General features: G+C 47.7%; 2 protein-coding genes across 4 annotated transcripts in view; one reads left to right on the plus strand and one right to left on the minus strand.

Moving 5' to 3' along the window:
* Positions 1 to 25202, minus strand: part of TXN2 (thioredoxin 2) — a 244687-nt gene that overhangs the window by 126458 nt on the left and 93027 nt on the right. The gene's annotated exons all lie outside the window — the stretch shown is intronic.
* LOC143788366 (uncharacterized) overlaps positions 1 to 25202 on the plus strand; it is a 108645-nt gene that overhangs the window by 80964 nt on the left and 2479 nt on the right. The gene's annotated exons all lie outside the window — the stretch shown is intronic.

Raw genomic sequence — 25202 nt, forward strand, 5'->3', positions numbered from 1 at the left:
GTTGAGGCCACTCTGGGTCCGATTTGGTGGGCCGGGTCACTCTGGGTCCGATTTGGTGGGCCGGGTCACTCTGGGTCCGATTTGGTGGCCCGGATCACTCTGGGTCCGATTTGGTGGCCCGGGTCACTCTGGGTCCGATTTGGTGGCCCGGGTCACTCTGGGTCCGATTTGGTGGCCCGGGTCACTCTGGGTCCGATTTGGTGGCCCGGGTCACTCTGGGTCCGATTTGGTGGCCCGGGTCACTCTGGGTCCGATTTGGTGGCCCGGGTCACTCTGGGTCCGATTTGGTGGCCCGGGTCACTCTGGGTCCGATTTGGTGGGCCGGGTCACTCTGGGTCCGATTTGGTGGCCCGGGTCACTCTGGGTCCGATTTGGTGGCCCGGGTCACTCTGGGTCCGATTTGGCGGGCGGCGCCACTCTGGGTCCGATTTGGTGGGCCGGGTCACTCTGGGTCCGATTTGGTGGGCCGGGTCACTCTGGGTCCGATTTGGTGGGCCGGGTCACTCTGGGTCCGATTTGGTGGGCCGGGTCACTCTGGGTCCGATTTGGTGGGCTGATAACAGAGAGAATAGACTGACAGCAGGACAGGGGAATTGCTGATAACAGAGAGAAATAGACTGACAGCAGGACGGGGAATGGCTGATAACAGAGAGAATAGACTGACAGCAGAACAGGGGAATGGCTGATAACAGAGAGAAATAGACTGACAGCAGTACGGGGAATGGCTGATAACAGAGAGAATAGACTGACAGCAGGACAGGGGAATGGCTGATAACAGAGAGAATAGACTGACAGCAGGACGGGGAATGGCTGATAACAGAGAGAATAGACTGACAGCAGGACAGTGGAATGGCTGATAACAGAGAGAAATAGACTGACAGCAGTACGGGGAATGGCTGATAACAGAGAGAAATAGACTGACAGCAGGACGGGGAATGGCTGATAACAGAGAGAATAGACTGACAGCAGGACAGGGGAATGGCTGATAACAGAGAGAATAGACTGACAGCAGGATGGGGAATGGCTGATAACAGAGAGAATAGACTGACAGCAGGACAGGGGAATGGCTGATAACAGAGAGAAATAGATGGGTATTTCCTGAAGGAACTACAGATAGTGCTTTGGAATGGTGCCCGGGTTGCCCCAGCAAGACTTTCACACTTGGGTGCCCCTCAGGTGGTCTGATTTGGTGGGTTGGGTCAATCTGGGTCTGATTTTGTGGGCGGGGTCACTCTGGGTCCGATTCGGTGGGCGGGGCACCTCAGGGACCGATTTGGTGGGCTGGGCACCTCAGGGACCGATTTGGTGGGCTGGGCACCTCCGGGTCCGATTTGGTGGGCGGGGTAATCTATATATATAATTGTCTAAGGGTTTTTCCGTCTGTCTGTCTGTCTTTCTGTCTGTCTGTCTGTCCTGGAAATCCCGCCAGGCCTCGACCAATCAGCGACTGGCACAGCATGGCGACGATGATGTCATAATGGAAATCCCGCGTCTGATTGGTCGAGGCCGCCAGGCCTCGACCAATCAGCGACGGGCACAGTATCGACTTAGATGTCATAATGGTTGCCATGGCGACGATGATGTCATAAAGGTTGCCTCGACCAATCAGCGACGGGCACAGTCTGCCGCGAATTCTGGAATCATCATTGTCCATATACTGCAGGGACATGCATATTCTAGAATACCCGATGCATTAGAATGCAAGACTACAGAGAGTGCTTTGGAATTGTGCTGTCACTTTAAGAGCTGATATTATCTGACAAAACTGTGTCTTGGTACAGTTCGTAGGCGTTGGCATAGTAACTGTGTCTGACTGCGCATATCAATGAGCTAATCAGCCAGGTGGCATTTGGCAGTTATTTTTAGAAATTGCCTCAGAAATCAGGCCCATTATAAACGTATGGGGAAATTTCCCTATTGAAATGCATTGAAACACTTTTTTCAAACGCAAATTGCGCCAAAACTACAAATCCGATCAACACGAAAAATACTTAGCACACCTATTGGGGACGCTGGCTTCGAAATGACACCTCACTGGAGTCTGTGAGTGAAGCGGTTCGGGCCGCATTAACCGCGGACTGAATAATAAGAAGAAGAAGTTTACCACGATGGAATAACAGTATAGTGCTTTGTTCCAAAGCACTATAATAAGAAGTTAACCACGTTCGGATTACAATATAGTGCTTTGTTCCAAAGCACTATAATAACAAGTTATCCACGATCGTCTGCATGAGCCCCAAGTCTGAATACTTGAAAAACACATTTCAGACACACACAGAAAGTCTGTGTGTGCTTCTAGTTCCCTCCTCCTCCTTCACTATTGATAAAACTTTATGAGCACCAACTGTCTATCTTTTTCTCGGTCACGGGAACGTCACTGAAGACAGATTTTGCCGGTTAATTGAGAACATTGAGAATCAGAATCAGTCCTGAAGAAGAAAGGAACAGACTTCTCTAAAACTAGTTTCAGACTAGCGTTTATCCGGGCTGCGGAAGGATGCGGACTTCCTCTGTGAAGCCCCACCCACTGCCGCGCCTCTTCGTTCAGCTCCGCCTACGGCTGCATGCGGTGTGCGCACCCTATCTTTAACATTGGGTACGCAGGCCATGCCGCAGCATGCGTCGTTTAGACGGTGCAACGACCTGCGCCGAACGCAACATGTTGCATTTTCGTGCAGATTCTGCACCGTCAAAACGATGCATGCGGCGGCATCCGGATACAGCGGCATGGCCTGCGTACCCAAAGTTAAAGATAGGGTGCGCACGCCGCATGCAGCCGTAGGCGGAGCTGAATGAAGAGGCACGGCAGTGGGCGGGGCTTCACGGAGGAAGTCCGCATCCCTGTGTAAAACTAGCCTAAGTAGATACATTCAAGACTTTATTTCTATTTTTATGTGTACCATTGATTTGTGGGGGGTGTGATATAGTGACCCCTGTAACAGGTAGGGGGCGCTGCATGGTCTCCCCGGTATGTGCACGGAGTCGTATTGAGGCCGTGAGAATTGACCTGCAGTAATGTCAGGATCACGTGACCAGCCCAGGTGATCCATTACTGTGGGTGTGGTTACAGGTACATAACCTGACCAGGGTGTGGGTCACGTGGTCTTCTGTGTGGTTCCTGTGTTTGGATCTGAATGGTCCAAGTGCAAGGTCCTGGAAGCCTGTGCATGAGCTGTGTGCTCCCGTGTTGGAAGACCTGGAAGGAGGCTTCCTGTGTATGCACATGGTTTGGACCTGGTGGCCTGTGGTGTTGGACTAAGTCCTGAATAGCACCCAGACAGGCCACATGCCTCTGTGTTGAACGGTCCCAGGTGGGATGGACGTTCTGAAGACCACAGTCTGATCCTGGTCCTGGACAGTCTGTGTGAGAAGCTCCGGTGAGTGGAGTCTTCTTGGAGCACCTGAGAGACTGTGGACCTGGATGATCGGTGTATTCGGGAAGCTACCGTCCTTCGGTGGCTCTGGACTGACTGTTGTGTGCCGGCCAGGCAAGTTGGTGAACCCCGTAAGGCAGTTTCCCCAGGAGAGAGGACTGACAAGGAGTCAGCAGATGGAGCAGGAGCTCCCATAAGGTACCTCCATAAACTGTTGGTGCTTGTAACATGAACGGTGAGGTAGACCCACGGCAACTGGTCAGTGAGGACCAGCGTGTTTAGTGTCCGTGAGTCAATGCCGTAAATGAAGTGTATGTTAAAGCTGCAAGTTATATCACCAGTTGGTGCCGGTTGTGTTTCATGAGATGTACACAATGAACTATGCATAACCCGGTTTATGAGGCATAATAAACCACATGGACTGTTTTGTTTTAAAAACCCGTGCCCGTGTGCTGAATATCGCGGCCAAGCGAGTGTCCCCCAACACACTCAGTAGGAATAGTCTTACAGGGGGAAAAAAACAACTATTACAACTTAAAGGGAACCTGTCAGCAGGATTGTGCACAGTAACCTACAGTGTCAGGTCGGCGCCGTTATACTGATTAAAATTATACATTGGTTGATGAAAGCCGTCTTGTGGTGGTTATTTAATCTTTAGTTTTAGTGTTGTGTTAATGATATGCCTGTGCTGTGGGGGATGGGGGGGTCATCATGTGGTGCTCTGCTTATGTATTCATGTGCATGGATTCTGACAGGTCACTTATCCCTCACTGACCTGCCCCCTAGTTTACATAATGAATACCTTCTATAAATGTAGACATACTTTGGGGACGCATTCGTGCAGGGGTGCATTCGTGCACTATTATTTGTGTACATTTATTCAAAGTACTTTTTCTAAGTACTAACAGTTATAACATAGCACTTAGATGGGGCGGGAGACAGGTGAGACAATCTAAATCTATTCCCTATTCATTTGGAACAGAATAAATACTCACCATATGTATTTGTATAATCTATATCCTGGCTGCTGCATTTACTCATTCACCGCCCTTGCATAAACTCTTTACACTCCATCCATATCGGCCCCTCTGTCCTTGCCTCTCCTATGTATAGCACTCACGCTCTGTTCACACTGCTTAACAGCGCAGATCCATTCAGTCCCACCATCCAACACAAGAGACGCTCTCACAAATCACTTAACCATCTGCTCACTCTTTCTATCCTCCTCCTAGTCGCTGGACACATCTCTCCCAACCCCAGCCCCCCATGTTATAGCCAGTCAAACCTCCCAACTGCTACACTCAGAAACCCCTCTAACCTTATTAATATTCCCTGCATGCCTTCTGCCTCCTTCAATTGTGCCCTTTGGAATTCGCACTCTGTGTGTAATAAACTCTCCTTCATCTATGACTTCTTCCTTTCTAATTTTCTTAATCTCCTGGCTCTTACTGAAACCTGGATCCAGCAGTCAGACACCACTGCTGCTGCTGCTCTTTCATATGGTGGACTACACTTTTCTCATACCCCAAGATCGGACAACAGAGCAGGTGGAGGCGTTGGTCTGCTCCTTTCACCTAAATGTACCTTACAAGTTATCCCCCAAGTACCCTCACTTGCATTCCCTTCCTTTGAGGTCCATGCTGTCAGACTCTACATCCCCTTCTCCATGCGAGTTGCGGTGGTGTATCGTCCTCCCGGCCCCTCTCATCAGTTCCTGGATTACTTTGCCACCTGGCACTTGGTCTTCTCCTGGCTTTGCTCAGTGGATGATTTCACAAACTCCCCTCCCCCGCTCTCTGACCACAACCTTCTTTCATTCTCTATCAAGAACTGCCATCCCCCCCAGGTCACCCCCACTTTCCACACTTATAGAAACATACAGGCCATTAACACCCAGAAACTTATGAAGAATTTGCAGTCCTCATTGGACCCAATCTCCTCCATCTCATGTCCTGATTCTGCTCTGAAGCATTACAATGAAACCCTGCAAAGTGCCCTGGATGAAGCTGCACCTCCTATACATAGAACAACTCGGCGACAACCATGGCACACGCTGCAAACACGTTTCCTACAGCAGTGCTCCAGGTGCGCCGAACGTCTGTGGAGAAAATCTAATCTACCCGAAGATTTCATCTATTATCAGTTCATGCTAAAAACATACAACTCTGCCCTTCACCTCTCCAAACAAACCTATTTCAACACCCTCATCACCTCGCTGTCCAATTATTATTATTATTATTATTAATTTATATAGCACCATTAATTCCATGGTGCTGTACATGAGAAAGGGGTTACATACAGAGTTACAGATATCATTTACAGTAAGCAGGTTTACAGTGACAGACTGGTACAGAGGGGAGAGAGGACCCTGTCCTTGCGGACTTACATTCTATGGGATAGTGGGGAAGAGACAGAAGGTCAGAGGTGCAGCAGCTCTGGCGGTGGTGAGGCGGCTGCTCTTGCGATGGCGAGGTGGCAGAATGGTTATTGCAGGCTGTAGGCTTTCTTGAAGAGATGGGTTTTCAGGTTGCGTCTGAAGGATCCGAGGGTGGTGGATAGTTGGCCGTGTTGAGGCATGGAATTCCAGAGGATGGGGGATATTCAGGAGAAATCTTGGAGGCGGTTGTGTGAGGAACGAATGAGTGTGGAGGAGAGTAGGAGGTCTTGGGAGGATCGGAGATTACGTGAGGGAAGGTATTGGGAGATTAGTTCAGAGATATAGGGAGGGGACAGGTTGTGGATGGCTTTGTAGATCAGTGTTAGTAGTTTGAACTGGATTCTTTGGGGAATTGGGAGCCAGTGGAGAAATTTGCAGAGGGGAGAAGCAGGGGAGTAGCAAGGAGAGCGGTGGATTAGCCGGGCAGCAGAGTTGAGGACAGACTGGAGTGGTGGAAGAGAGTTAGTGAGGGGGCCACAGAGGAGGGTGTTGCAGTAGTCAAGGCGGGAGATGATGAGGGCATGCACAAGAGTTTTGGTAGATTGTGGGCTGAGGAAGGGACGGATTCTGGCAATATTTTTGAGTTGGAGGCGACAGGAGGTGGCAAGAGTTTGGACGTGCGGTTTGAAAAACAGGGCAGAGTCGAGAGTTACCCCGAGGCAACGGATTTCAGGTGCGGGAGAGAGCGTGATGCCGTTTACCATAATAGATAGGTCAGGTAGGGGGGATACGTGAGATGGGGGAAAGATGATGAGTTCGGTTTTGTCTACATTGAGTTTTAGGAAGCGAGAGGTGAAGAAGGAGGATATGGCTGACAGACACTTCGGGATACTGGACAGCAGAGAGGTGACATCTGGGCCAGAGAGGTAGATCTGAGTGTCGTCCGCATACAGGTGGTACTAGAAGCCATGGGACTTTATGAGTTGTCCTAGGCCAAGGGTATAGATGGAAAAAAGTAGGGGCCCTAGGACAGAGTCTTGAGGGACTCCAACAGAGAGAGGGCGGGATGAGGAGGTAGTGTGGGAGTGGGAAACACTAAATGTGCGGTCGGAAAGGTATGAGGCAATCCAGGACAAGGCAAGGTCCTTGATGCCAAGGGAAGAAAGAATCTGTAGCAGTAGGCAGTGATCGACTGTGTCGAAAGCAGAGGACAGGTCAAGAAGGAGGAGGATGGAGAACTGTTAGCTTTGGCTGTGACTAAGTCATTAGTAATTTTGGTCAGAGCAGTTTCGGAGGAGTGGTGGGGCGGAAGCCAGATTGGAGGTTGTCAAGGAGAGAGTTAGATGAGAGGTGGGAGAAAATTTGAGCATGGACATGCTGCTCAAGGAGTTTCGAAGCAAACGGGAGCAGTGATATGGGGTGGTAGCTAGGCATAGCAGTTGGGTCAAGGTTAGTTTTTTTGAGGATGGGTGTGATGGTGGCATGTTTGAAGGCAGAGGGGAAGGTACCATAAGATAGCGATAGGTTGAAGAGATGGGTTAGGGCTGGAATGAGCATGTTAGTGAGGTTGGGGAGCAGGTGGGAGGGGATGGGGTCAAGTGCACAGGTGGTGAGGTGCGATTTGGAAAAGAGGCGAGTAAGCTCTCCTTCTGTGATGTTGGAGAGGGAGGTTATTAGGGAAGGGCAGAGGTCTGGTATATGGAGTGGGTGGGGTGGTGGAACAGTTAGGGTTTGCCTTGTTTGGTCGATCTTGTTTTTGAAGTAGGTGGCAAAGTCCTCGGAAGAGATGAGGGGAGATGGAGGTGGCAGTGATGGGCAGAGGAGGGAGGTAAATGTGCTGAATAGTTGTTTTGGGTTGTAGGATAGTGAAGATACAAGGTTAGTGAAATAGGTCTGTTTAGCGGAGGTGAGGGCTAATTTGAAGTCAAATGTAGCTTGATTGAAAGCAGTGAAGTCGTCTGGCAGGCATGTTTTCTTCCAACGCCGCTCCGCAACCCTGGATGCTTGTCGAAGTTTTTTTGTGAGATTGTTATCCCAAGGTTGCCTATTGGTTCGTCGCACTGTGCCATGCATGAGAGGGGCGACTGAGTCTATGGCTGATGTGAGGGTGGAGTTATAAAAAGTGGTGGCGCTGTCCGTGTCGTGGAGTGAAGATATGGAGGACAGAGGTAGAAGAGAGTCTGAGAGTCTGTGAATGTCTAGATGTGCGAGGTTTCTGCGAGGATGTGGTAATGGCTGGACATGGGGGCGGGTGAGGAGGACAAGGATGAGAAGGTGAGTAGATGGTGGTCAGATAGGGGGAAGGGAGAGGTTGTGAGGTTAGATAAGGAACAGAGGCGTGTGAAGATGAGGTCTAGTGTATGTCCGTCTGTGTGGGTGGCTGTGGAGGACCACTGAGTGAGTCCAAAGGATGAAGTAAGGGCCAGTAGCTTGGAGGCTGCTGGCTGGCGGGTGTCAGTAGGGATATTAAAGTCACCCATGATGATGGTGGGGATGTCAACAGAGAGAAAGTGAAGGAGCCAGGTGGAGAATTGATCGATGAAGGCAGTGGCTGAGCCCGTTGGTCGGTATATGACAGCCATTTGGAGATTGGATGGAGTGTAGATACGGACAGAGTGAACCTCGAAAGAAGGGAGGATAAGGGAGGGTGGAGGTTGGATAGGGTTGAAGGAACAGTGTGGGTAAATTGGAGGCCACCGTAACTCAGTGCAGCAGGGGAGGCTGTGTCAGGGGGCATCAGCCAGGTCTCAGTGAGGGCCAGAAAGGAAAGGTTGCGGGAAGTGAAGAGATCATGGACCATGTGGAGCTTGTTGCAGACAGAGCGGGCATTCCAAAGTGCCCCAGAGAGGAAGCAGGGGGTTGGGGGTCAGTGGCACAGATTTTAAGTGTGAGGGGTTGCGATAGTTTCTCATAGAGTGAGGAGGATAGCGGTGAGGATTAGTGATGAATGAGGCGGGGGGCAGGATTGGGGGGGATGTGGTGCCAGCAGTGAGAATAAGCAGAGAAAGAGAAGCAGGTGGGTGAAGGAGAGTGATTGGCTTATATTATATTTTGGTGGTAGAGGTCTGAGGTTAGAGAGCAGAACTGCAGATGGAGCGAGGTGCGGGGGTAAGAGAGGGGGAGATAGTTAATGTGGTTTGAGGGTGCAGGGGTATGGGGTTAGTGGAGGAGAGTGAGGATTAGTGGAGCAAAAACGGTGGGGGAAATGTGAGCATGGTTAAAGAGCAGGGGAGAAAAGAAAGGTAAGTAAAGTTGGAATACAGTGATTAGTCTTACCGTCTGGCCGATTTCTGGTATATTTCAGATGATACACTTAAAATATGTCACTTCAAATTATGTCAGATCTGACTAAAGTCAGATCTGACCCGCTCCATGCAACTTATACCATTCTAATGACCAAGAAATGAAGCCAGGTGAGACAGGGAGGGGAGGAAGGAGGTGGAGGAAAGTCCACAGCAGGGGACAATTAGCAGATTGCAGTTAATACAACATTTGACTACCAAAGATGGAGACAGAGGCAGGATAAGATCAAAAGATGGGGCTAGGTGTGAGGAGCACAGAGATGTCAATATGCAGTCAGAAAATTTTCACAATGATACAGGAATTAAAAGTCAGGGAAAAAGAAGCAAAGTACCACTTAGAACACAGGGAGAGAAGTACATGGGATTTAGGGGTGCAATGGCTATTCCAGGGTAGGAGATAGTTCAGACGTACCAGCAGTTAGGAAAGAGGGAGAGAAGTACATGGGATTCAGGGGTGCAGTGGTTATTCCAGGGTAGGAGATAGTTCAGACGTACCAATAACCCTAAACGTCTCTGACACTTTCCAGTCACTACTCAACCCAAGAGTGCAGGCCCCAACCGCGGATCTCCGCGCTGACGATCTGGCCAATTACTTCAAAGAAAAAATTGACCACATTCGACAGGAAATTATCTCCCAATCCCTTCATACCATGCACTGTCCTCCCTCCCCCACTGCATCTAGTTCACTCTCTGACTTTAAACCAGTTACAGAAGAAGAAGTACCGTATTTTCTGGTGTATAAGACGACTGGGCGTATAAGACGACCCCCAACTTTTCCATATAAAATATGGAATTTGGGATATGCCCGCTGTATAAGACTGGGGTCATCTTATACGCCCAGTCATCTTATACAGCGTGTGGTTCCCAGGGTCTGAAGGAGAGGAGACTCTCCTTCAGGCCCTGGGATCCATATTCATGTTAAAAATAAAGAATAAAAATAAAATATATGTATATACTCACCCTTCCGAGAAGCCTGGCTCTCACCGGTGTAAGCGTCTGCCTCCGTTCCTAAGAATTGCAGCATGAAGGACCCTCGATGATGTCACGGTCAGGTGACTGGCCTGTGATTGGTCCGTGACCGCTCATGTGACCAGTCACCTGACCGTGACGTCATCGAAGGTCCTTCATGCTGCAATTCTTAGGAACGGAGGCAGACGCTTACACCGGTGAGAGCCAGGCTTCTCGGAAGGGTGAGTATATCCATATTTTTTATTTTTATTCTTTATTTTTAACATGAATATGGATCCCAGGGCCTGAAGGAGAGTCTCCTCTCCTTCAGACCCTGGGAACATCCAGGATCGCTCCCTGCACACACCGTACCCGGCGTATAAGACGACCCCCGACTTTTGGGACAATTTTTAGGGGTTAAAAAGTCGTCTTATACGCCGGAAAATACGGTAATCAGGCTTCTTGCATCTTCTCGTCCAACCACTTGCACCAGTGACCCCAGTCCGTCACATCTCCTCCAGTCCCTTTCCCCGGCTGTCACCTCTCACCTAACAAAAATATTCAACCTTTCTCTCACTTCTGGTATTTTTCCCTCCTCATTTAAGCATGCCATCACACATCCATTACTTAAAAAACCATCCCTTGATCAAAACTGTGCCGCTAATTATAGACCTGTCTCTAATCTTCCCTTCATCTCTAAACTCCTTGAACACCTGGTCCACTCCAGTCTTACCCGCTATCTCTCAGATAACTCTCTTCTCGACCCTCTTCAATCTGGTTTCCGCTCTTTACACTCTACTGAAACTGCCCTCACTAAGGTCTCTAATGACCTACTAACTGCTAAATGTAAGTCACTATGCTAATTCTCTTGGATCTCTCCGCAGCATTCGACACTGTGGATCATCAGCTCCTCCTCACTATGCTCCGCTCCATCGGCCTCAAGGACACCGTTCTCTCCTGGTTCTCCTCCTATCTCTCTGACCGATCCTTCACTGTATCTTTTGCTGGTTCCTCCTCCTCTCACCTTCCCCTTACTGTAGCGGTTCCTCAAGGATCAGTCCTAGGCCCCCTCCTCTTCTCTTTGTATACTGCCGCTATTGGACAAACAATCAGTAGATTTGGTCTCCAGTACCATCTCTATGCTGATGACACCCAATTATACACTTCTCCTGATATCACGCCGACCTTTTTAGAAAACACCAGTGATTGTCTTACCGCTGTCTCTAACATCATGTCCTCCCTCTATCTGAAACTGAACCTGTCAAAAACTGAACTCCTCGTGTTTTCTCCCTCTACTAACCTACCTTTGCCTGACATTGCCATCTCCGTGTGCCGTTCCACCATTACTCCAAAGCAACATGCCTGCTGCCTTGGGCTCATACTTGATTCCGAGCTTTCATTCACCCCCCACATCCGATCATTGGCTCTCTCTTCTTATCTGCATCTCAAAAACATTTCTAGGATTCGCCCTTTTCTTACTTTCGACTCTGCAAAAACTCTCACTGTTTCACTCATTCATTCTTGTCTGGACTATTGTAACTCTCTCCTAAACGGCCTCCCTCTTACCAAACTCTCCCCGCTCCAATCTGTCTTGAATGCTGCTGCCAGGATCATATTCCTCACCAACCGTTACACCGATGCCTCTACCTTGTGCCAGTCATTACACTGGCTACCCATCCACTCCAGAATCCAGTACAAAACTAATACCCTCATCCACAAAGCTCTCCATGGCTCAGCACCACCCTACATCTCCTCTCTGGTCTCAGTCTACCACCCTACCCGTGCCCTCCGCTCCGCTAATGACCTCAGGTTAGCATCCTCAATAATCAGAACCTCCCACTCCCGTATCCAAGACTTTACACGTGCTGCGCCGATTCTTTGGAATGCACTACCCAGGTTAATACAATTAATCCCCAATCCCCCCAGTTTTAAGCGTGCCCTAAAAACTCATTTGTTCAGATTGGCCTACCGCCTCAACGCATTAACCTAACTATCCCTGTGTGGCCCATTCAAAAAAAAAAAAACTTAAACCATAATCAGGTTCCTCCCATCATGTTCTCATACACTGTATACAGTTAATAGCCTTTTGTGTCTGTACTGCTACATACTTAGGCAGTGAACTGGTTCATGCAGCTTTACATGAACACCCGAGCCTTACACTATGGCTGGTCCGAATAACTAAAGCAATGGTTACATCCACCTCTCATGTCTCCCCTTTTCCTCATAGTTTGTAAGCTTAAGAGCTGGGCCCTCATTCCTCCTGGCATCTGTTTTGAACTGTGATTTCTGTTATGCTGTAATGTCTATTGTCTGTACAAGTCCCCTCTAAAATTTGTAAAGTGCTGCGGAATATGTTGGCGCTATATAAATAAAATTATTATTATACCTGCACAGAGTGGGTACGTAAAGTATTCAGATCCCTTTAAATTTATTTTTCACTCTATTTCATTGCAGCCATTTGGTAAATTCAAAAAAGTTCATTTTTTTTCATTAATGTACACTCAGCACCTCATCTTGAATGAAAACAAAACAGAAGTATAGAAATTGTTCTGCAAATTTATTAAAAAAGAAAAACTGAAATATCACATGGTCATAAGTATTCAGACCCTTTGACCAGTATTACCGTATATACTCGAGTATAAGCCAACCCGAGTATAAGCCGACCCCCCTAATTTTGCCACAAAAAAACTGGGAAAATGTATTGACTCGAGCATAAGCCTAGGGTGGGAAATGCAGCAGCTACCGGTTAACGTCAAAAATAAAAATAGATACCAATAAAAGTAAAATGAATTGAGACATCAGTAGGTTAAGTGTTTTGAATATCCATATTGAATCAGGAGCCCCATATAATGCTCCATACAGTTCATGATGGGCCCCATAAGATGCTCCATATTAAAATATACCCCATATAATGCTGCACAAAGGTTAATAATGGCCCCATAAAATGCTCCATAGAAACATTTGCCCCATACAATGCTGCATAAAGGTTGATGGCCCCATAAGATGCTCCACACATTATGGCCCCATGAGATGCTCCATACATTGTGGCCCCATGAGATGCTCCACACATTATGGCCCCATAAGATGCTCCACACATTATGGCCCCATGAGATGCTCCACACATTATGGCCCCATACGATGCTCCATACATTGTGGCCCCATGAGATGCTCCACACATTATGCCCCATAAGATGCTCCTCATATATGCCCCATAAGATGCTCCTCATATATGCCCCATAAGATGCTCCATACATTTGCCCCATTTGCTGTTGCTGCCATTAAAATAAAAAAAATCACATACTCACCTCAATTCGCTCAGGCCCCCGGCACTTGCGATAGTCACCTTCCACGTTCCATCGCTGCGCGCTGCTCTGTCTTCCATCCTCGGCACTGACTGTTCAGGCAGAGGGCAGAGCGCATAATAATCACGTCATCGCACCCTCTGACCTGTACAGTCACAGCCAGAGGACGAAAGACAAAGCGGCCCGCAGCGGTGGAACGAGGAAGGTGACTATCTCGCAATGCTCCCCCCCCCTCCCCTGATATACTCACCTGCTCCCGGCGCGGTCCCTGGCAGCGTCTCACTGTCAGATGGTCTCCGGGAGCCGGCGGCATCTTCCTGTGTTCAGCGGTCACGTACCGCTCATTAGAGTAATGAATATGCGTGCATATTCATTACTTTAATGAGCGGTACCACGTGACCACTGAACACAGGAAGTGCTGCCCGGAGACCATGGGAAATGCAGGGACAGCGCCAGGAGCAGGTAAGTATATCACAGCCGCCGCTCCCCCTCACCCGCCGACCCCACACCGACACTGACTCGAGTATAAGCCGAGAGGGTCACTTTCAGCCCAAAAAAGTGGGCTGAAAATCTCGGCTTATACTCGAGTATATACGGTAAGTAGAAATACCCTTTTGAGCTAGTACAACCATGAGTCATCTTGGGAATGATGCAATAAGTTTTCACACCTGGATTTGGGGATCCTCTGCCATTCTTTGTTGCAGATCCTCTCCAGTTCCGTCAGGCTGGATGGTGAACGTTGGTGGACAGCCATTTTCAGGTCTCTCCAGAGATGCTCAATTGGGTTTAGGTCAGGGCTCTGACTGGGCCAGTCAAGAATGGTCACAGATTTATTCTGAAGCCACTCCTTTGTTATTTTATTTGTGTGCTTAGGGTCATTGTCTTGTTGGAAGGTGAACCTTTGGCCAAGTCTGAGGTCCAAAGAACTCTGGAAGAGGTTTTTAGCCAGGATATCTCTGTACTTGGCCGCATTCATGTTTCCTTCAAAGGCAACCAGTCGTCCTATCTCTGCAGCTGAAAAACACCCCCATAGCATGATGCTGCCACCACCACCATGTTTCTGTCACGGGAAGATTAGGTGGGCAAGAGCTAATAACCTGGGCCCCTGCAATTTCCCTCAGACTAGGGAAATCCTGACTGACCCTCTACCTAGAGTTTACACTGATGGTGTGCATGTCTAGGCCTCGACCCTCGCCCTGTCTCCTGTTTCAACCCTAGGCTGAAACCATCGCCCACCACCCAGTGAAAAGATCATACACCAATACCCACAGTTAGCACAGACAAGGATAACGGAAAATATACACCACGCCGCAGTCACTCAGGAATACACTATAAATGCGCAGGGCAAAATAAATACAAATATAGGAAGGAGTAAATAAGACAAAGGGAAATACACCACCAGATACGATACTCCAACTCCTAGCTCACCACTCCAGACCGAGATAAACAAGCACTAGACAGAAGCTATAATCGGCGACGCCCAATGTTCAGAAGAACTATTTAAAGGCAGTGGGCGTGGCCCAGCTTCCAATCCGAGCACCAGCTAAATTAACCCCGGACCAGCTAGATAAAATCTAGCCGACGCCACTGAGCACATAGTGGACAAAAGCGGAATTACCGCTGTCTGTCGAACGCCCTGGTATGAACAGCGTCCGACATGACAGTTTCACTGTTGGGATTGTATTGGGCAGGTGATGAGCAGTGCCTGGTTTTCTCCACACATACTGCTTAGAATTATCACCAAAAAGGTCTATCTTCGTCTCATCAGACCAGAGAATCTTATTTCTCATAGTCTGGGAGTCCTTCATGTGTTTTTTAGCAAACTCTATGCTTTCATATGTCTTGCACTGAGGAGAGGCTTCCGTCGGGCCACTCTGCCATAAAGGCCCGACTGGTGGAGGGCTGCAGTGATAGTTGACTTTGTGTAACTTTCTCCCATCTCCCTACTGCATCTCTGGAACTCAGCCACAGTGATCTTGGGTTCTTCTTTACCTCTCTCACCAAGGCTCTTCTCCCATGATTGCTCAGTTTGGCTAGACGGCCAAGTCTAGGAAGACTTCTGGTGGTCCCAAACTTCTTCCTTTTAATGATTATGGAGGCCACTGTGTTCTTAGGAACCTTGAGTACTGCAGAAATTCTTTTGTAACCTTGGCCAGATCTGTGCCTTGCTACAATTCTGTCTCTGACCTCCTTGGCCAGTTCCTTAGAACTCCTGATTCTCATTTGGTCTGACATGCACTGTGAGCTGTGAGGTCTTATATAGACAGGTGTGTGCCTTTACAAATCAAGTACTATCACTTTAATTAAACACAGCTGGACTCCAATGAAGGAGTAGAACCATCTCAAGGAGGATCACAAGGAATTTGACAGCATGTAACTTAAATATGGGTGTCTGAGCAAAGGGTCTGAATACTTATGACCATGTGATATTTCAGTTTTTCTTTTTTAATAAATTTGCAAAAATTTCTATATTTAGGTTTTTTTTTTCAGTCAAGATGGTTTGCAGAGTGTACATTAATGAGAAAAAAAAATGAACTTTTTTGATTTTACCAAATGGCTGCCATGAAACAAAGAGTGAAAAATTTAAAGGGGTCTGAATACTTTCCGTACCCACTGTACTGTAGAAAAAACAAAAGCTTCTGCAAGCAGGTGTCAGTAGTGTCACCTGCGCTGCAGCATAATCGCATGTTTAGTGTTCTTGATGTTATTGAGCAAGAGTAAAAAAAAAAAAAAAATCAATTTGAAGCACCAAGGTTACTCAAAGATAGCAGTTTTTTCCAGAACCCATGACAGCACACCTGAGAGAGGGATCCGCCCAGCCAGGACAGGAACCTACTGAAATAAAAAGGGCGGTACCTCTCCCCCGTTCAGTTGGTTACAGAGTATGAGAGGACCTCCCGGTTAATTTACACATATAACCAACACCACATCATCAAAACACCCAAACTATAGTGCACACCCATATGGTGACACATGTGGTGAAAAAAGGGGGGGTGGCGGGTTATATATGGGTGCTGTCATGGGTTCTGGAAAAACCGGCTACCGGTAAGTAACCTTGGTGTTTTCCCTTCACCTATGACAGCACACCTGAGAGACTTTTGGAGACACTGAAACACCTTAGTGAGAAACCACCGCTTGCAGCACCTTTCTACCAAAGGTTAAGTTAGCAGCAGAGGAGGATAGGTCCAATCTATAGTGCTTAAGGAAGGTGGATGGCGAGGATCAGGTAGTGGCCTTACAGATTTGGTCAATCGATACCTCAGTTTTCTGTGCCCAGGAGGTCGCCATGGCTCTGGTGGAGTGAGGCTTGATGCCATCAGGGATTGGCGTACCACTAGCAGAGTAAGCTATATTAATGGCCTCCCTAATCCTCCTGGCAATGGCACCCTTCGACACCCCATAACCCTACTACCCTGGAAGCTTTCTAATAGGGACTGGCTAGTCACTGATATATACTCTAACATGGCCCTTCTAACATCAAGATTATGAAACTACCTATCCCCCGGATTCTTAGGGTTATTACAGAAGGGTAGGACAATCTCTTGACTTCAATGAAATTTTGATGCCACCTTGGGAAGATAAGCTGGATGAGATCTTAACACAATACTATCCTCATATATTTAATTATAAGGAAGATTTATAGAAGGGGCCTGTAAGTCACCCTATGGGCTGATGATAGAGCAACTAATATGATTGTTTTTAGGGTAAGACATTTCACTGAAAACTCCTGTACGGGTTCAAACGGCTCCTTGGGCAGAGCCTCTAATACCAAATTCAGATCCCATGGAGGAACCTTCGGGACTGGGACTAGTCTGGATCTATCACAGGATTTTATTAACCTTGCCACCCATGAATTAGCTGAAAAGTTACAACTATATAATGCAACCAAGGCAGACACCAGGACCTTTAGGGTACTAGCAGCCAACCCCAGTTCAAACCCCGACTGCAGGAACTCTAGGATGTGACCGATTGGAGGCTTTTTGCCTATTGGCTTTCCTAAAAATTCCATTAATTTTCTCCATGTCATGCCAAAGATTTTTGTTGTTATGGGTTTCCCTACTTTTCAGCTAGGTGGAAATTAGCCCTAGTGAAAACTCCCTACTACTCAGTAGTGCCCTTTCAAATTCTACGCTGCTAGATGGAAGCCCTTCACTTGGGTGTAGAATATTGGCCCCTGACTGAGAATGTCCGGAATCTCCAGCAGGATCCATGGGTCTAATAGAGACATTGTCGTTAACAGGGGAAACCAAGTTCTTTTTTGGCCAGAAGGGGGGCAATCCTAATCACTCTCGATCCCTCCTGATTTTCCTCATGACCGGTTGGTTCATGACTTCTGGAAGAAAGCCTTAATCAATCCTGAAGTTCCAGGGAATCTGGAGGGAGTGTACTCCAAATGGATTTTCTCTGGGGTTCAGAGAACAGAACCTTTGTACCTTCCTGTTTTTGTCGGCAAACAGATCTATTTTAGGCACTCCCCACAGATGGACTATCTGCTGGAACACTCTAGGGTTTAGGGCCCATTCCCCCTGCTTCAGTCTGTTGTGGCTTAGGAAGTCTGCCTCGACGTTCTCTGCCCCCCTTATGTGCAGTGCCATAAGGGACAAAAGATGTTCAGACACCAGGAGAATGTTGTTTGCTGCTACCATTGTTCCCCCCCTGGTGATTGATGTATGCCACTGTGGCTCGGTTGTCTGACATAATGCGGACATGGCAACCCAGGAGGAGAGGGAGAAAGCTTTCTAGAGCCCTTTATACCGCCCACAGTTCTTTTAGATTTGATGATGTCTCCAGCTCCGGAGGCGCCCAAGACCTCTGAATCGCCTGACGTCTCAGGTGTGCCTCCCACCCTGAGATGCTTGATTCTGTCATGATTATGTTGCTTACTGGTCTTTCCCATTGAACTTCTGATGTCAATCTCACCCTCTCTGTCCACCATCTGAGGGAGTTTCTGACCTTTGAAGAAAGATCTACCCTCCCTTCTAAACGCCCTCTTAGCGATCTTTGTGTGGACAGTATCTCCCACTGCAGCTGCCTGGTATGGAATTGGGCCCATTTGACTGCTAGCATACAGGACGTTAAGGTTCCCAACAAGGATATGGTTTTCCTCAGGGTCATCTGTGGAAGTTCTATGGCTGCCAAGGTTAGGTTCACCACCTTCTCTACCTAGTCTTCGGGCAAGAAACAAGCCTGCAGCTCAGAGTTCAGGACACGGCCCAAGAAGGTCTGCACCCTTAGGGGTTGTAGCCTTGATTTTTGAGTATTCATCATCCAGCCCAGTTCTTTTAAGGTCACTGACACCTCATACAATTGCCAGGCACAGTACTCCTCTGATCTTCCTACTAACAGAAAGTAGTCCAGATAAGGAACAATAACTGATGGAGAAGTTTTATGGCTGTACTCACTGACTCCATCTTGAAGGTATGATTTTTCACCCAGCGATTGAGACCTCTGAGATTTATGATGGTTCTGAATGAGCTATCCGGCTTCTTTATCAAAAAGAGGGGGGAATAAAATCCCCTTCTTTTTTGTTCGCCCGGAACCTCGCGTAAAACCTGTTTGTGCACTAGGCGCAGAATCTCTGTCCCTAAGGCAAGTTGTTCTCTTGTCGATATTCTGACAAGGGGTTACTACAAATGTCTGAGGTGGTAGATGGTAGAACTCTATCCTCAGGTCTTTCCTCACTATATTCAGGACCCAGGTTCAGGAGGAGATGTTATCAAAGGCCTGAACAAAGAGTGAAAGCATCCCCCCTACTGCTGTTCTGGCAGCATTGTAAGGACTTCTTGGAAGTGGAGAAAGGACCGCCGAACATGAATCCAGATTCCCTTTTTCCCTCTATCTTCCCACTACATTCTTTCTCCCAGAGGACGTCCTCTATTGAATTTTTTCCTCCGAAAAGAAGATTTTCTCTTCTCCATTGAGAACCTGGTAAAGCCCTTCTTCCTGTCACCCACTTTCTCCAGGATGTCATCCAGCTTTTTCCCGAATAAAAACTGGCCATCACACGGTAAGGAACATAGCTTGTTCTCTGACTGCAGATTTCCTGGACAGCCTTTGAGCCATAAGGCCCATCTTGCCACGTTTGATAGACCAGCAGATCTGGCTGCCGGTCTCAGAGTCAGCAGATGTATCCGCCAGGAATGCTGCAGCTTTGTGTAATAGAGACATGTCTGGCAGGATTCTATCTCTTGACACCTCCAGCTCAGACGCTCCCCCAGCTCCCCCGCCTTCCAGCGTTGTTATTTGCGGCTGCTTCATTCCAAACGCTGGCAAGGAAACCTGTATATTACAGCAACGCTGGAAGGCGGGGGACCGGGGGAGCGTCTGAACAGCGCAGTGCGCATGCCCAGGAACCCCAGCCCCGCACTGTGCATAATGAATAACACAGTGCGGGGCGGAGATTCAGCAACAGGGTGGCCGCACTGCCCGCACAGGCGCAGTCAGGCACCCTGCATCTGACCTATGACGGACAATGAAGACTGCGCCTGTCACAGGCAGGCACGCACAGCGCAGGCGCCGGATTTAAGAAGAAACAGCGCGAAGGGGGCAGCGACCACATCCCCAGAAGAGAAGAGTGACGGCCGTTGGGAGATTCACAGAGGAGGCTTCGGACCGCCTCCAGGTCTACAGACAGGTAGTTAGGGCAAATTTTAAAACGCTTTATTGAGGGAATAACAGAATCAAAAACTAAAAGAGCCACCTTGTTAGACTGCAGCATTACTGCTGCACAAGGTGTCTCTTTTAGTTTATAATGGCTGGAGGGGGTGACAGTGGCCCTTTAAGTAGACTATGTCCTCCATGGGAAAACACAGTCTGCCCCGTGTCACTGTCCAAGGAGAAGGAGGACAAGGATTCAGCATAGTTTTGATGAGTCTGGAGAGGAGTCAGAGCTAAAGGAAATTTTTCTATCTACGCATTTTCTTCCCTTTTTCCAACAGGGTTTTGTCACCATCTATTTTTGGATTCCTGGCAGCTCTGGTTCCACTAGGTTTTAAATGTAGCTTTTTTCCTTTCAGGCCAGCGAGGGTTAATGTTAGTTTCCCTTGCTGTGACATCCTGCTGCAACTGTAGAGTTGCTAGGTCAGCTGATGTGGGTGATGACCACTCCTACCATCCTTTAAATGGTCACCTAATGCATCAGCTGACTTAGCGATAGAGTTATTCTCTGGAGACCAGCCGTGCAGTTGCAGCTCTCTGGTGCCAGCTACTTCTGGAGTTTGGATTCCTGTTTCTGTGTCATCTGTGGTGTGGAGCTTGGCAGCGGAGAACCTAAGTGTGGTGTTTTTTCCTTGTCTGTCTCGTGTTTGTCACTGTCCCCTGTGTTGTTCCATCTGCAGTGGTGAGGCAAGCCCCTTATCGGCCTGAGCACTAGCCAGGGCAGTGCTAGGTGACGGCGAGGGACGAGGTTCCTATCGAAGGTGGGGGGGGAAGGACCCACTTATGGCATTAGGGGAGTGCAGGGACAGGCTCAGGTTTGAGCAGGAGGTGTCCATCCCTCTTTCCCTATTGGTAGGGCCTTCCTCTCCCCTATACCATGCTGTTGTGTGTTTGTTGTACTGTCCGCTGACCGACCCCCCCCCCCATTAGGTTGTTGTAATTCGAGACAGGTTTTAATGGAGCCCTCCACTTTGGACCTAATAACGGATCGAAGGCTTGCTGCCAAATCAGGGGTCTCCTCACTTATTGTCCTGTGGATGCAGTCGGAGAATATGGCCTTCTGTCAATCTACTGATAGGGGGCCTTTGCATAGCGCGCACTCCCTGTTCCCTCTTTATTACCATAACTTTTCTAGGCGTGTCCTAATGATTTAAACAAACAATATGGGCCTATAAACAAAATGATGACATTCACGGAGATCAATCACCACCCGTTGTCATTCAAGGTGTCACAAATTCCACTGGGTATGTCAGGGATCCCACTAATATGTCACAGTTCATGGGGAAGATATCTTTATCATCCCCACCACTCACACCAATTTGTCATGAACTGGGGTGGTTTGGTTGCACCTGGTTCTTTCTGAAGGGGATTTATCTATATCCCACATCCAGTTTGGAATTTGCAGCTCTCTGGCACCCCCCTTACACTCAAGTCAGTGAGTGTACTGCACCTAGGGTAATTAGTCGCCAGAAAGGCTGCCTGCTACGTACTGGCTATTGGGCACACTGCAGCAAGGGCGAAATAAGTACTCCCACTCAAGCGGGAACAATAATTATCAATGCCGCCGTCGCTACAAAGCCTCCCAACGCACAGGACAAATCTGTTGCAACCAGCTCCGATTTCGTAATTATTAACGGGTCCAGAGCCAACCCAAATCAGTAGCGTAATTCACTTCAGAGGACGTGACAGTTCGTTATAGAGCATGGAGAGACAAGCTAGTAGGTTTATATTTTACTCCAGCAAAAGGTAGGCAGTGTTTACAGAGGAATAAAAAGATATTATAAAGGAGACAAATATCATATGTACAATACGATTACAAATAAAATGGGATTAAAATTGAAAAGAACACTTACATTTCTCTCATATCATTTCAGATCATGGCAAACCATGTGGCTCGGGGGAAGGGCAAACATATATCCCAGTGCATAACAAACTCTCAGCTAGCTTCCTGGTCAAAAGCTAGTGAAAACTGAGCTCTCCGGGTCTTATACCATTAGGTCGTGACATCACTGAATGGGCAGAGCTATGAAATGCACTCCTTTCTCAGAGGGACTCAGAGTTATGGAACATTTATACCCACCGTAGCTCCAGGATGCAACCTCGTATAGCGACGACGGAATTATTATTGATCTTGTTTTGCGACTAGCATTCTACTGAGACCAAACATGCCCTTGCTAGGCACAGCGAGTAAACAGTAGTTCGTTTCTCAGATACCAAGGGTACAGGAAATTGGGAAGCACTGGTTGATGGCCCAGACAACGCAGGGGCCGAAAATGTAACTTCCATATCTCTGTCACTAAGTGGGGTCCAATTGTACCTTAATATTAAGGTAGTACATGAACAAGACAGCACATGGTTTTCAGACAAAAAGATTTGTACACCCTTCTGCCTTCGAAAGGGAGGAGGGGGACAGAGTCCCACACTGGAGTTTCCAGTTACAGCTGTATTCAGGGGGGAGGGAGTTACCTGCAAGCCAAGACAGGGAAGGAGCGCTTTCTGCAGAACGAAGAGAGGTGATGGAAGAGCCCACAGTGTGTCTGTGCTCAGCTTTAAGGGACATAGCAGAGCTCAGTGTGCGTGATCATAGACCATGAAATACCTCATGTCCCTGACACAAGGGTACCGGATTCGGAGGCTGCAGTGGGACACATAACGTATCCTCTCTGGACAATGAGGAGCCCTGGGATGCCCTGCTCCTCTGGCTCGGACGGCTGCTGCTCCTGCCACTTAAACGGCTGCCTGCCTTGTGACCAAGCTGATGGTGAGCAGTTGGCTGTTGCTGCTGCAAATTGCTTTGATCCATCTTCATCTGGTGCGATGATCTGGCCTCAGCAGCTACCTGCTCCGCTGCTTGCCCTTAAGAAGGGGTAGCCAGCGCCATCTTGTGGGGCCTCACTTCCGGTTCCGATGGTTGTCTTACCCCTTAAAAGCCGTCAGGGAGTGCTTCTGTTCCAATATACCGGCCGGCGCTGCGTAGGGTGCCGCAATCTTGTTTCCGGTGCACCTTCCTGACATCACTCAGGCACGCTTAGCCAGTGTGCCCTGTGCCCTACGCTTGTGACATCAGTGGTACTCGCCGGAAGATGCCCCAGCCGCTCTATCACACTGAGATCAGCTGGGAGCCGGCCCTGGGGAGCGCAGCAGGGAGATGGCAGTGCGGCGGACCGAGCCAGGATAGAGCCGCCTGTGCACCAAGCTCCCGGGGGACCCATGGATGGCGCTTCCAGCCACCCAAAGGCTGGCGCCACTGGTAAGAGACCTATTCTTCTGACACCGGGACGGGCCAGGGACCTTTCCTTTCACTTATTACAGGTTACTGTCCAGTTTCATTACGGGAATCCCATTCAACTGGAACCCAACTGAAGCGGGGGAGAGGTATCGCCCTTTTACTTCAATAGGGTCCTGTCCTGGCTGGGCGGATCCCTCTTTCAGGTGTCTTGTCATGGGTGAAGGGAAAGATGGTGCTTGCTGCTCCTGCACAGTAGCAGCTATCGGTGTGTATAGCGATTCTATAGCTATTATTGCGCAGGCGCCATCTTTCTGGAGAAGAAAAAAAAATGTCCTCCTCCAAGATGGGGCTGCCTATGCCTGCGCAGTAACAGCTATTGGCGATCTCCGGGAGCTGCTACTGCACAGGCAGCGCCATCTTGGAGGATTTTTTTTTCTTCTCCAGCAAGATGGCACCGCTGGCGTTTGCGCAATAGTAGCTATAGGATCTCTATAAACACACTGATAGCTGCTACTGCGCAGGTGCGGTGGGTGCCATTTTCAAATTGAGGTTTTTTTACACTTGCTCAATAACATCAAAAATAGTTATTAACTGGACACTAAACATGTGATTATGCTGCAGCGCAGGTGACACGGCTGATACCTGCCTGCAAAAGCATTTGTTTTTTTCTTCAGAATGTACACCTTCACCCAGAAGCCTGTTTTCACCTAAGTGACAGGGCCAATTTTTACAATGCTGACCACTGTCACTTTATGAGGTCATAACTCTGACACGCTTCAACAGATCCTGGTGATTCTGAGACTGTTTTCTCGTGACATATTGTACTTTATGATAGTGGTAAAAATTCTTCGATATGACTTGCATTTATTTGTGAAAAAAACGGAAATTTGGCGAAAATTGTGAAAATTTTGCAATTTTCAAACTTTTAGTTTTTATGCCCTTAAATTAGAGAGTTATATCGCATAATATAGTTAATAAACAACATTTCCCACATGTCTGCTTTACATCAGCACAATTTTGGAAACATAATTTTTTTTGTTAGGGAGTTATAAGGGTTAAAAGTTGACCAGCGATTTCTCATTGTAACAACAAAATTTGCAAAACCATTTTTTTTAGGGACCACCTCACATTTGAAGTGAATTTGAGGAGCCTATATGACAGGAAATGCCCAAAAGTGACACCATTATAAAAACTGCACCCCTCAAGGTGCTCAAAACCACATTCAAGAAGATTATTAGCCCTTCAGGTGCTTCACAGGAATAGTTGGAATGTTAAAAAAAAAAATGAACATTTAACTTTTTTTCACAAAAAATTTAGTTCAGATCTAATTTGTTTTATTTTACCAAGGGTATCAGGTGAAATTGGACCCAAAAAGTTGTTCTGCAATGTGTCCTGAACAGGGTGGATAAAAATCAATGTTTTTAAAAAAAAAAATAAAAAAAATCTGATTTTTTTTATTTAAATCAGATTTTTTTCAATAAACTGCTTTTTGAGGATAATATTTTACCATCCAAAGGTTCTTCCATCATGAGATAAAGCTGAGTTGTTTAACTCAGTAGAATAAAGGCTGTATATGTGTAACATTCACAATACCATGCTCTTCCAGAGGTTTCTGTAGGATTAGTGGGCAGTTTCTCTCCTATATTATCACAGACGCTCGCTTTACTTACGCAGTTCTCAAAACTGAATTTGACTCCGCAGAGGTCCCAGCCTCTTCTTCACTGCAAAAATGTTACAACATGAACAGAGTTGAGAAAAAGACCTTAATCCTATTGTTCTACAAACCTATGAATACAGAATCAACCCCTTCAGTGCCAAGTCCAAGAAGTTAGACAATATGTTTCTGATTGTTTGGAGTGGAATAGATCTGCACAACACAAGAAGAATGTGAATCTAAGTGTAAGGAGGAGGAAGGGCAAGCAGACAAGAAAATAAAAGTGAAACTTTGAGCACAATACTGCAGCATAGCCACAGACAGACAAGTCTGGATCTGTTTGTGTGTACGATCTGAGG

This window comes from Ranitomeya variabilis, chromosome 8, assembly GCF_051348905.1.
Source record: "Ranitomeya variabilis isolate aRanVar5 chromosome 8, aRanVar5.hap1, whole genome shotgun sequence".
In the NCBI taxonomy this organism is placed as follows: Eukaryota; Metazoa; Chordata; class Amphibia; order Anura; family Dendrobatidae; genus Ranitomeya; species Ranitomeya variabilis.